Source organism: Hypanus sabinus, chromosome 22, assembly GCF_030144855.1.
Source record: "Hypanus sabinus isolate sHypSab1 chromosome 22, sHypSab1.hap1, whole genome shotgun sequence".
Lineage (NCBI taxonomy): Eukaryota > Metazoa > Chordata > Chondrichthyes > Myliobatiformes > Dasyatidae > Hypanus > Hypanus sabinus.
Window position 1 is genome coordinate 53,692,979 of NC_082727.1, and position 13,457 is coordinate 53,706,435.

A 13,457-nucleotide genomic window follows, 5' to 3' on the forward strand; every position below is an offset into this window, starting at 1 on the left:
AAAAAAAATCAAGGATTATAAAGACCAGGAACAATGCAGGTTTACAAGAAGTCAATGAAGCCAAAAAGTGAAATCATATGATGCAAATTGATTTTGGAAGACATTGCCAGAAAGAAAGGACACGTGGCTGATTTTCATTTATATTGCTGGGACAGAAATTTGCTGGAACAGGTTTTCCAGTGGAATCACAATCCACCTCATTTTTATTTATGCTTCAATTTGATCAATTTACTGCCAAGCAGTGATGCAGAAAAGGGAGCATAGATTACTGGGGTGGGGACGAACTGGACAACAGAGTAAAGGGGACTAGGAAATGAATAATATTCTGTATTGAGGAGTTGGATGCCAGCCCTGCTTGACTGAAGAGTTACATGCAGAGGGTGGTGAGCCTATGAAATAAGCTATCAGATGAAGTGGTCGAGGCAGATACCATAGTATCATTTAAGAAGCACTTAAGTACGCTCAGTGGCCACATTATTGTGTACAGGAGTGGTCTTCTGCTGTTGTAGCTCATCCACTTCAAGGTTTGATGTGTTGTGTGTTCAGTGATGCTATTCTGCATCACTGTTGTAATATGTGGTTATTTGAGTCACTGTTTCCTTCCCGTCAGCTTGAAGCAGTCTAACCACTCTCCTCTATCATTAACAAGGTGTTTTCATCCACAGATCTACCTGCCACTCACTGGATTTTTTGTTTTTGTTTTTCATACCATTCTCCATAAACTCTAAAGACCATTGTGTTTGTAAGTGAGCAGTTTCTGATATACTCCAATCACACGGTCTGGGACAGACAATCACTCCACAGTCACAGTCATTTGAATCACACTTCTCCCTCTTCCTGCTGAACCTCTTGATTATGTATGTATACTTTTATGTATTGAGTTGCTGCCAATGATAGGCTGATTATATATTTGCATTAACAAGCTTGTATCCAGGTGTACCTAATAGAGTACATATGGAGGGGTGGGGATGGGTATGATTTGGGCCAAATGCAGAAAATCACGACTAGATAGGTGGACAATGTGGTCAGCTGGAAATGGTTGGGCCAAAGGGACAGTTTCCATGTTGTATTGCTCTATGACTCCATGGCTCTGGCCTGCCGCTCCACAGGTAAGTACTGCAGAAGTGGGGTAACAAATACACTCACAGATTTCTGGATTAACCAAATGATGGCTAATATGAAGTGGGAAAAGTAGTACAGAAAACAGCAGCTTTCAAGTTGACAATCCTGGATCAGATTTAATGACACTGTAGTAGAGATAGGCAGGCAATGAAGAGGCGGGCCACTGATGCACTAGATCTGCAAATAAAGACAACATCTTAAGCGGGATGAACAACTTCAGTTGCATTCTTGTTTAAATTCCCACAAGCAGAAGTACAATTGGTGGGTGCTGGTTCATAAATATCTCTATCTCACGTTGCTGATACTGTTTGAAATCAGGGCTGGACAAAGGAAATGATAGGGAAGAGGCATCAGTAAAAATTCTTTGAGTGAACCCAGTTCTCCTGATCCAAGTCCTAAAAGAATAAGATGAACGTATTTGAAAAGGAGGCATTCGAGAGCAATGGACTCAACTTTACTAGGTTTGTTGTAATTTGGTGACTCATAGAACTTCTCTTTTATAATGGAAAAGCTTGCACCATCATTATCATCAATCTCGCCTGATTGCTACTTTTATGAAATGCTTCCCTTGCACTCTTCTATCAGTGAATGATTCATTGTCCTTTCAAGAGAATGTCATCCTCCCTGATATTTTGGCTATTGTCATACAGAGGTGTTTTGAAGAGGTGATTAAGAATTTGGAAAAGCTGGCAATGATTAACTTTCTGAAGGTTTTTGGAAGGGGACCCAGATTTTGTGGAAACATAGTTGTGAATTCTTTTTGGATTTATCAGTGCCATTCAGAGTCAGAAAATGGAGGTTCAGAAACAGCAAACAAACAGTTAGACTTTAAGTTGTTGTACAGTGGGATTATTTATTTGCGTGATTTGGTGTCGATCATCTTCTTAATAGCCAATAGTTCATCCAACATTTACTTCAATTTGTAATCTCTTTTACTCAAAAAAAAAACATGTAAAAGCCTTTTGGATCCAAATTGCATCCAGGGCTTTGACACTTGGCCATTTTTTATGTGTGGAGACCACAGAACTGTCTTAACAGTACAGACAACTGATTCATCTATTGATGGTTGATGTTGAATAAAATGTTTTCTTTCTGCAGACCCTTCTGCAAGAGTCCATTCCTTAGTGACTGAAAGCCTGACTTCTCTGGAGATTAGTCACTAAAAAAAACATTTATTTCTGAACCAAGACCTCACACATTAACCTTCACGGCTTTGGTCTTCTTTTGTTGTCTTTTCTCTGTCACTGCCCGATATGGCAAATAGATCACAATGATCAATAGGATCACAATGACTGCATTGGACACAATTCACATCTGAAGATTTATCTCAACTCTACTCTCCCAAATCCTTGGTTTTGCTACCATGAAAAATACCGATGTTTTGTTTCGACTTCCCCACTTTGCATTGCCTTTATTTTCATTCGTGCAATAGATTTAATATTATTTAATAGTTGATCCTAACCTGTACTTTGGGTTCCAGCAGATTAATATTCTATTTACTGACATATTCTTCCAAGTTCAAGTTCAAGTTAGAGAATCAACTGGGAACATCAATACCTGTTTACTAAGTATATGGTTTGTAGATTGTTATATCTACTCAGAAGTTTGAAGCAAAATGTTGGTTACAGATTATTTCCATACATCAAATTTTTACTTTTGCTCACAAATCAGTCTGCAATGTGGATTCCTCTCACTTGACTGAACTCAGTAACCAAAGTAAACTGTATTTTCATAAATGCTCCAATAGGTAGCAAACAGAACTACTCACTTTAATTTGCATGATATAATGCAAAGGCAGTTAACTGTAACTGACTCAAAACAACATTTTCTAAACAACCTGGTTGTTTGCAGACCAGCCTCTGCAAATGGGTTTAGACTGAAACTGAACTTCAGAGTACAAACCCTTAATTCTGTACATGATCATTCAAGAAAATTCTTTAATCAACTAAAAACAGTTCTTCATTTTAAGCATATTTTATTTTTCTTGCACTAGGTGTATATAAACTACTGCAGAGCTATTATAGAATCAAAGTGTGTTTTAAATTTTTAATCTACTATCCTCTCTTTGAATAACTTATTGAATCTAATGCAAAATATATAAATTAAAAAGAAATTTACTTATAAGATTGAAAATTGTGAGCAACATCAGGATTGACCCTTTAAGAAAAGAGTGAATGTTGTTTTATGAAAACAGTATTTGAGATTATCCCCAATTAACACACTTCTGAAAATAACAATTTAAAATTATGTTTTATTATCTGGGGTTCTTGTTTCTTAGAATCATAAATTCTCATATAATTTACAACATTAACATGAATTGCACATGTCCAATGTGAAATTCAGGTCTTTGTTTCTAGCAGTAATAACTGAAATTTAAAATACTGCTTCTTTAAATATAGGTGATCCTGCAATTTTAGTCTACATAATGTAGGAACCTTTCCCTTCATCACATCCTATTCCCAGGTACATAATTAATTTAGGTAAAACATGGGAATAACTTACTTAATTACATAATTTACAAACATTACCTTTAGCATTTTATATTTCCAGCACCCATTGACCTTTCTCCTTTTTTGAGTTTTGGATTCACTTTCTGTGGTAAATAACCCACTCCATGCTTTCCGGAAAAGTCTAAAGATTTTCTACAGCAACTTTCCTTGCTAACACATCAATTTTTCTATTTCCTTCCCATCTTGTCTCTCTTTCAGTGTAAACCATCACTTTGCAAAAGAAATATTCACCATTCCCATCACTGATCCTGACTGCATGAAGCACTACTTTGTCCACTGATTATAACCCTTACTGTTCCCACTCTGCCAATTGGACCCTTCACCTTAGTATCACCCTCAGAATGTAAGGCCCCTGTATCCATCAAGGATTCAACTTTCTTTCCTCTACTATTAATTCCACGATCAATTGTAAGTAATTGTCAAACCTGAGTATGATAGTGAGCTGTTGGAGTCTGGCATTGTTTAGACGGACAGACAGTTCCAGTTTAGATACAACTCCATTTGCTGCCTTGGTTAATTGCATTTACCTCCAGCCTTATTTATCCTCTGCTTCCGATAAGATGGTGGCACACTCAAACACAGCAGCTTCTACAGGGACAACCAAAGACATTATTGTCTTTCTTTAAACGCATTTGTTATGATCACAAGACCCTGCTGGTCATTAAGAATTTAATGTACTGCTGGTCTACCTCATCAGCAAGTTGCTCTACGGTGGAGAAACTGAAGGAGCAGGATTTGGTGCAGATCCTGGTACTGTCTGCATTAGAGCAGCATCGGTGAGTGAAGGCGGTGTGCAGTCTAATAGCGTGTGATTGTCTTAGTCGCTCTTCTTGTGATCATAAGACCCTGTTGGACATTGGTAATGTGGGATGCTGCACGGTGGGGGAGCTGCATGGCCTCAATCATAGTGAGGAATAAGCCTTAAACCGCAGGGTCGCCTGTTCGCATCAGCCCAGAAGAGAGGCATCAGAGTTAGTGCATTTCGACAGAGGGCTGGAGGCGGTGTGGCGTGACATCCACTGTTCACTGGGCAGAAGACAAGATGTATTGCGTTCAACTGTAGACTACTGCAACGTTCATGGACTCAGGGACTTAGACTATATTTATTTGTGTGTGACTGTATTTTACTGCTGTCTTGTATGTGCCAAGTGTGTTCCTTCTGCTGGAATTGATTGATGGTATTCTGTTTTGCACCTTGGCTTGTTTCATTTCATTGTATTCACGAGTGTTCATGTACGACTGAATAACAATTAAACTTGAACTTGAACTCTCCGAGATATCAGCCAGTCAGACTTTATGATCCTGGTATTCCATTAATTTCTCAGACTTGCCTCCTTCATATTACTGCTACTGCCTCCACCCTGTTTAAGAGTCTGGAAATGTTCAGGATTTCATTTCCTATACTTTTTCATTCTTCCCTGTGTCTATCTAGTCACTATTCTGAAAGCTAGTCATTCCAAAATTTAATCACTGGGGTCATCTAAATGAAATACTGCCATAGTTATATTAACTGACAGACAGACAGACATACTTTATTGATCCCGAGGGAAATTGGGTTTCGTTACAGCCGCACCAACCAAGAATAGTGAAGAAATATAGCAATATAAAACCATAAATAATTAAATAATAATAAGTTATTCATGGGCTGTTGGACTCTGGGCTCCTTGTGACCTATGAAAGCTATTAATCATTGTTGAAAACTATCTCCTATCAATTTAATCAAAGCAACCCCTCCTCCTTGCTACCATCTGTGCTTTTTTGTCCCTGGAATAATTTGTACATGATCTGAAATGAATCACCTCTTCTGTATCCGCAAATAGACACTTAGTATTGTCCCAGGTAATTTGGGGAGCAGTATACTTGGTGCCTTCAGGTAGCTCAGCCAGAACCTCTCAAATTTTCTCGGATTAGTTAAAACCCTGCATCACAGTCATCAATATTAAATACAAGGGGTGTCCTTCCACACTAAAACTTTGACAAAATTCTATAGATATTCTATAGATTCTATAAATGTGTAGTGGAGAGTATATTGACTGGTTGTATGACAGCCTGGTATGGAAACACCAAAGGCTTTGAATGGAAAATCAAATAAAAAGTGAGAATATGGTCCAGTCCTTCATCACTCCTCACCATTCAGCACATCTACATGAAATGCTGTCACAGGAAAGTGGCATCCATGATCAGAAACCCCCCACCACCCAGGACACGCTCTCTTCTCACTTTCGCCATCAGGAAGAAGGTACATGAGCCTTAGGACTCACACCACCACATTCAGGAACAGTTAATACTCCTCAACCATCAGGATCTTGAACCAAAGGAGATAACATCACTCAACTTCACTTGCTCCCATCATTGATATGTTCCCACAGCCTGTGGACTCACTTTCAAGAACTCTTCATCTCATGTTCTTGATATTTATTGTTTATTTATTTATACTTGTGTTCTTCTTTTTGGATTTGCATAGTCTGCATCTGGTTGAAAGCCCTAGCTTAGCGTTATTCATTCATTCGGTTATAGTTACTATTCTATCGATTTGTTGAGTATGCCCACAAGAAAATGAATCTCAGGGTTGTATATGGTGACATATGTATATGTACTTTGTAATTTGTACTTTTTACATCTTCTCTCCTTCTGAACTTTCTTAAATCCCTCACTGCTTTCTTTAAGGCCAAATGAGCTTCCTTGCAATCTAAAACTGCTGCTTTTCTTTTGTCCTCCAACTTCTACGGCTTTCTCCTTGCCTTCCTCCATCTAATACATTCACTTTCTTCTCAATTCCAGCCAAAACACCACCCCTGTATAAATGTCTCTCTGATGTCAGAGTTATGTCATTCAGAACAAAGACAACCTATTTCAAATTCCTGTGTTGCTCTTGCAGTGCCTTTAGGTCATTGCACTCCTGAGATATCCAACTCTTTCTTCCTTATGCCCTTCTCCATTTCTTGCAGTCATCCATGTATATGTTGCAAACTAAATATCTGTCCTTCAAAGTAGAATCACCATCTCCTTACTCTTTTTCTTGGCATCTTCCCACTCCATTTTAGTCTCTAGTAATGTTTACATCAGTCTTGGCATTATCACATCCCTTTTCTTCAACCGTTCATCTTTTCCCTGAACTTTCCTCCATACTGCTGATGTTCCCTTGATAATTAAGGCAATTTCTGCCATAATGTTAACAACCCAGTTTTTATCCACTTAAATTATCTTAGCCATTTAGCTTCCTCCCATCTTTCAGCTATTTAATGGGACCAGAAGTAAGCACTATGATTTCAGCCCATCCTCTTTCCAACTGTAATGTCTTATCCAGCTATTGCATTATTCTATATTTAATTTTCTCTGTGCTTAATGCCAATGAACCTAACAGGCTGGCAATCCTCATCTCTCAAGCCCACCCTAATACCACAATTGCTGATTGATCTTGTCCACATTAACTTGGCAAGTTGCTAAAATTCACATGTACTCCTCTTTCTAGAACAAAATTACACTCACAAGAAATAATCTGACACATTTACTCAATGTCATTTTTAATTATTACACCTTTACATTATCTTGCCTTTTTCATGTAAATTTTTTAAATGACTCTTTCTGGATCCTGTGTCAGTACATTAGCACATTGTCCTCTTGAGGAAATTTATTTGCTAATTTGATTACTATTGCGCAAGGGTATCTTGATGGGCAAGATTTTGCATTTATCAGTGCTGGAAAAGGTCAGTAAAGAGACTTCTGTACAGCAATAATATCCAAATGCTTTGGGGATGAATCAGACTTTGTAGAACCATGGTTTTCACTACTTTGTAAATTTGTGAACCTTATGAATAGCCAGACTATAATAGCTCAACAAATCAGTTTTAAACACACATTATTGTGTGGTCTGATTAACCTAGTTATTTCCTTGGGTTAGCGTAAAGTCCATCTTGTTTTGCGGCTGTATGAATAGTTCCTCTGGGACTTTCTTCAGTTCAAAACCTATTTTAAAAGTTCATTTAAAAGCTCTTTTGTTCCCTGTGGCATGCTGCAATATGAAACTTAATCAATTTTTATGCACGAAGGACACAAAACTAGTTGTACAATACAGCTGCCTAATCTCTTCAAAAGTGGTTTATTTTACATTAAATGTCTCTTGCTACATGAGTGGCCATTGGAATTGGGAGGAGGTATTTAAAAAAATGGAAGGAAGAAACATCATGGCAGCTCAAGGAGCTTTGAAAGGACTTCCCAGAGCTCCAAAAGCTGCCGTGTTTGGCAAAATGACTCAAGTTCGGTAAACCCCTTTAATTTCTTGGAATAAACATGTCCAACATCATTGTATCAATTGTAAACATAGCTCCTAAACTTCATCCATTCACTCATTATGGTCTTGTATTTTATCATTTACCTACTCTGCCCTATCTCGGGAGCTTTTACACTTTATTCTGCATTGTTATTGTTCCACCTTATTCCAGCTCAATGCACTGTATAGTGATTTGATCTGTGCAAACAACATGCAAGACAAGCTTTTCACTGTATCTTGGTAATTGTGACAATAATAAACCAATACCATTCTATATCATTAATATAACATCTCACTCTGCAGAACCACACGGCAAAAATCCCTCCAGTTAACCATTAATATTTGCATCCTGTCACTGAGTTACTTTGGCTCCTGTCTTGCCACTACAGTCCATATATTCTCTTTTTCCAATCAATCTATCACATTAAATGCCTGGCTAATGTCCATATAGATTTCATTAAATGTTCTATTCTCATCAGCATTTTTTGAAATGTCTCAAAAAATATACTTAAGACATCTGGGTACCTTCCAACAGGATGGTATGAATACCGATTTCTCCTTCTGGAGAACAGCATTCCTCCCACCCCCAACACTCCATTTTCAACTCTTAAATTTTTAACCTTCTCACCTGTCTATTATTTTCCCCTGGGTTCCCTCCTCCTTCCCTTTCTCCTATGGTCCACTCTGCTTTCCTCACAGATTTTTTTCTTTTCTAACCACCTGGCTTCACCTGTCACCTTGCAGCCAACCTCTTTTCTCTTCCCCCACCTCTCAGTCCTGAAGAAGGGCCTTGGCCCAAGACGTTGGCTGTTCATTCACTTCCAGAGATACTGCCTGTCCTGCTGAGTTCCTATCACATTTTGTGTGTGTTGCTTTAGACTTCCAGCATCTGCAGACTTTCTTATGTTTATGATCAAGATAGTCAAAAGTGACCTTTTATTTATAATTCTACTCTGTACTCTACTAAAGGTTGATTTATGTTGTCTCTTGGATATTTTTACACTTATTAGCCTTCAATAGATATTCACCTGCTGGGCCTATATTTACGTCATCTATCTCTTTCTCCCTTTTTAACATCGTTATCACATCAGTAACCTTCCAGTTCTGGCACCTCTCCTAAAGCCAGAGAATGGTAAAATGGTGGCCTGGTGCTTCCACCCTTTTTTCATTTAACTTTGAATAACATCGATAAACAAAACTTAGATTTCTAACTTGAAGTATCAGTCTTTTTAGCAAGGTTTCCAATTTAATTGCTAGGTATTTTTAATGAACTCTATTTATGTTTCCATTCCTTTGAATGTGTCCATAGTCAGAGATACACAACTTAGAGGAGTTGACTTTAGGAATTAAGCAGTTAATAACTGCTTAGTTACTTAACATTCACAGTCAACACAAATCTACTACAAATAAAGGGCTTCTGCCAAGATTGGAACTGGAAGAATGTATCAATGCCAATCTCATTTCTAGACATGCCTGGATATTCTTATTTCTGGATCCTTCATTTCTTAGTCTCAAGTATGATTAAATGAAAATTTGTAATTTATTATTGTTGGATATTATTGAATCTGACAATGAATATACTTCTAATATTTGGATTATTGCACTAGATCCTTTTCCATTTGGATTATTGATCAAATGGATTCAATCAAGTGGTCTTAATAAGTTAATGGTTATATTGTCATGGACTTCAACATGGCTGTAAGCTGCCTAAACTAAAATCTGGGGCTTAGTTACTGAATATTTCTGTGAAATGTCTACATTTGTGTACTTAACTAACATATAATATGCACAGCTCTGATGTGTTAAATTTTTATCAAGTGATATGAATATGTGAAAGACAATTATCAAAACAGAAACAGATATATACTGCAATATATACAATATACTGATAGCTTTTTAAAAATGTTTAATACTTTAATTTACACATTCATTTTAAAATTAATATGGTCAGTAATAGTAATATGCATAGTGTTAATATTGCAAAGGTTTTTTTGATTCCAATTGACATATTACAATGGCAAATTTATTAGAAAAACACAATACCCTTTTGTAGATTTACATTTCAGTTGTCAGTTTGAAAAGTGAGCTCCAGCCAAAGCCAAGTATTATTCACACAATCTGGCATTCAAAAGTATTCAAACAGCATTTGGTTAATGTGCTGTTCTAAATTCTGTTAGCATCTAGACACCATGTAGATAATGCTGAAATGATTTCCATGAACTATTAAAAATCCTCAATCAGTTTCTACAGGCAAAAACAGAGCAATTGACAAGTTCATTATTTTGTGTATTCAGGAGGAAGCCCTCCGTTGATTGGGGCCAACAATGGATATTGCATCCTAGCAAGCCAGGGCAGTACAATATGGAGAACAAGCTTTTGCCTGTGCAGCAGACTCCCCCTCTCCATGTCACTAATGAATCCAAACAAACATCAGAGTCCGATACAATTTGGCAGCAATGGGAGTTGCCAGTCAACATAGGGTTGCCCTAGGGACCCCAGCTCCAGATTTTTCCTCGGGGTTTACTCACAAACTCTTCCCCCTGAGTGAGTACAGCCATGAGACAGTAGAGGCTTGAGATCAGAATTTCCCTTCTCTTGGAGGAACTGCCAACCATGGCTGATGAGCCACATTTGGTGAAGCGACTGATCTTAAGGTGCCAATAACGCTTTGCCTTTGCCCCGTCTCCTGTCAGAAGAAACAGTTACACTAGGCTTAGTAGGAAAACTCACACATGAGGGCCAGGAGCTGGACTTGGTTGCCAGAGGCTAATTGAGATGCACCCCATTGGGAGCATGTAATAAGCAGTGGGAGCTTATCCTCACTCCTCTCCACGGCTATGGCAACCTTTGTGTATTGCTATGTAGAATTACATAGAATTATTAAGAGCAGGCAAACAGATGCAGGTTGTTCAGCCAACTAGTCCATGGATCAATGTATGCTTAAATTGAGCATTTGTTCTGCCATCCTTCGTCATTTAATCCAATCTGCATAACTTTCCATGTCCTTTTTATGACACCTGTATGATACACCTCAATCTCTTCTGTACTTGCAGGCTTCACCTACTCACAAGTCCCTGAATAAAGATTCCTTCCAATTTGTCTATTTAATTTAATTATATGTGATTGCCTCTACTTATTCTTCTGCAGAAATGTAAGCATTCTCTTTTTGTGCATTTCATCGAAATGTCCCATCATTTTGGAGAGTTCCTTTCATTCACACAGCAGCCTTCTCTTTTCAGTTGAATAAACCCCACCTGCTTTGTTGCTGAAGCTGCTGGTAGTATTCCAGATGGGATTGGTAATTTGCAGTCAGCAGTAACTGATCATCAGCAGGAGGCAACAGCCATTTCACATGCAGTGCTCGAGCAGCAAGAAACACAAATCCCTTTGGGAAAATGTTCCAACGACAGTGGGAGGAGACAGCTTTCAAAGTCTATGTGAGGAGTCATGCCCCTAGGACAGGGATGCAATGGTTGTAATATCCTCATGTGTGGTCAGGGTCACTGAAAACATCACATCACATGCCTCACTAACTGCTCCCAAATGTACAGCTCTCACCCAGTAATAAACACTAAGATGCTCAGCTGACCTCCACTACACAAGAAGAATCTATGTGTGATGGTGGATGTTTAGCCAACATTGCCTTGCCAAACTAGATTTCAAATATCTGAAAGGAGGAAGTATAAAGATAAAAATTCAATTCATTTCAAGTTTTATTGTCTTTCAATCATGCATGAATACTCATGAATACAACCAAACGAAATGGTGCCACTAGAAGATCAAGGTGCAAAACACAGTACCAACAGTTACATACAGCACAAAAATGCACACAAGTTAGCAAGCACAAATGGTATCACAATCAGGCATTAAAAGAGTCAAAAATTCATGCCATCAATCCACAGTTGACCTCAGTGGAGCTTGTCTCCTCCATCCTGAATGCCATGCCACACCATCCCGATGCCCCCTCCATAGGACATGAGGCAAGACCATATAGAACATCAGAAAAAGCACAACCACACAAAATATACTTGCATATAGTCAGACACCATACCGTTGAAAACTTCAGACAGCCACAATGCTCCTGGTGGAGATGCGTATATTAAGAGGAACATGCTTACACCATCCACTGTTCTAAGTTAGAACTGGTTGTGAGCTGGTGGAAATGGAGTGTAACGAGGAGAACTGGATGTGAACATACTTTCGTCTTCAATGTAATAGCCTCACTCTTCGGCCTCAAATATGGTCAGACCACTGAGGTTTGGAGGAAATAGTGATCCACAAAAGCGTCATCTCCCAACATTTTGTTATAGGCCACCTAACCTTGCAAGAGAGAGAAAAGTGCATTGGGGAGTGACATGGAACCGTTTTCAAGTGATGCAACTGCCTTGATTTAACAGCTAGAGAACATGGGATGTAACATTTCATTCGATGCAGTGCCCAATGTGAGAAGGTGTGGTAGGATATATGAGAGTTGGGTCCCAGATGTGTTTGCTGAAGGTTGTCAGTAGTTGATGGTAGTTCATGGAATTTAAAAGACACCATCATTGACAGCTGAGCTCACTGAACTTAAGTCTTTGTACTATCCCCAAGTTCAGTGACAGGGCTTCTTGCATTGACTTCAACAGTGATCTCCTCCTGCATCTACTTCATCAGGTCTTCTGACACCCTGCAGATAGAGGACCCTCTTCTACCCATATCATGGAGTCTAGGACCAGAGAGCCTCAGAATACAGGGATGTCCCTTTAGAGCAGAAATAAGGAGGGATTTCTTTAACTGGGGGTGGTGAATCTGTGGAATTTTTAGCCAAAGATGGATGTGGAATCAGAGTCATTGGGTATATTTAAAGCAGAAGTTGATTGGTTCTTGATTAATCAGGGTGTCAAAGGGGAAAAGGCAGAAGAATAGGGCTGAGAATGATAATCAATCAGTCATGATGGAATGGTGGAGCAGAGCCAATGAGCCAAGTGGTCTAATTCTGTTCCAATGTCTTATGGTTTTATACCTAACAAGGTCTCTAGTGCTGTGCTGTGAAATCTGGGCATCTTTAGCAGAGTCTGATATTTCTTCCAGCAACAGAAATTTCTGGAATGATTTCATTGTCGTTCTCAGAGCCAATGTCTATTTTTTTTTAACTTAGTGACTAACTGGTACAAACCACCTATCAGGTTATTGTCATGGTAATGATCTGAAACTAGAAAAATGTAGTTAGTTTAGGCCTTTCACAAACATCATAGTAGTTATGTGGGAATATATATTTTTGTGTTTATGGGTCATAAACACAAGAGATTCTGCAGATACTGGAAATCTTTCCAGATCAACACATACAGAATGCTGGAGGAACTCAGCAGGTCAGGCAGCATCTATGGAGGGGAATAAACAGTTGACATTTCAGGCCGAGACCCTTCTTCAGGACTGGAAAGTAAGGGGGAAGGTGCCAAATTAAATGGTGTCTATCCTGGATAATTGAGTTGTCAACAATTTCTGTGGAGGGGGGAGCAGAAGGAGGACCAGCTAGATGATGATAGGTGAAGCCAGGTGGGTGGAAAAGGTGAAGG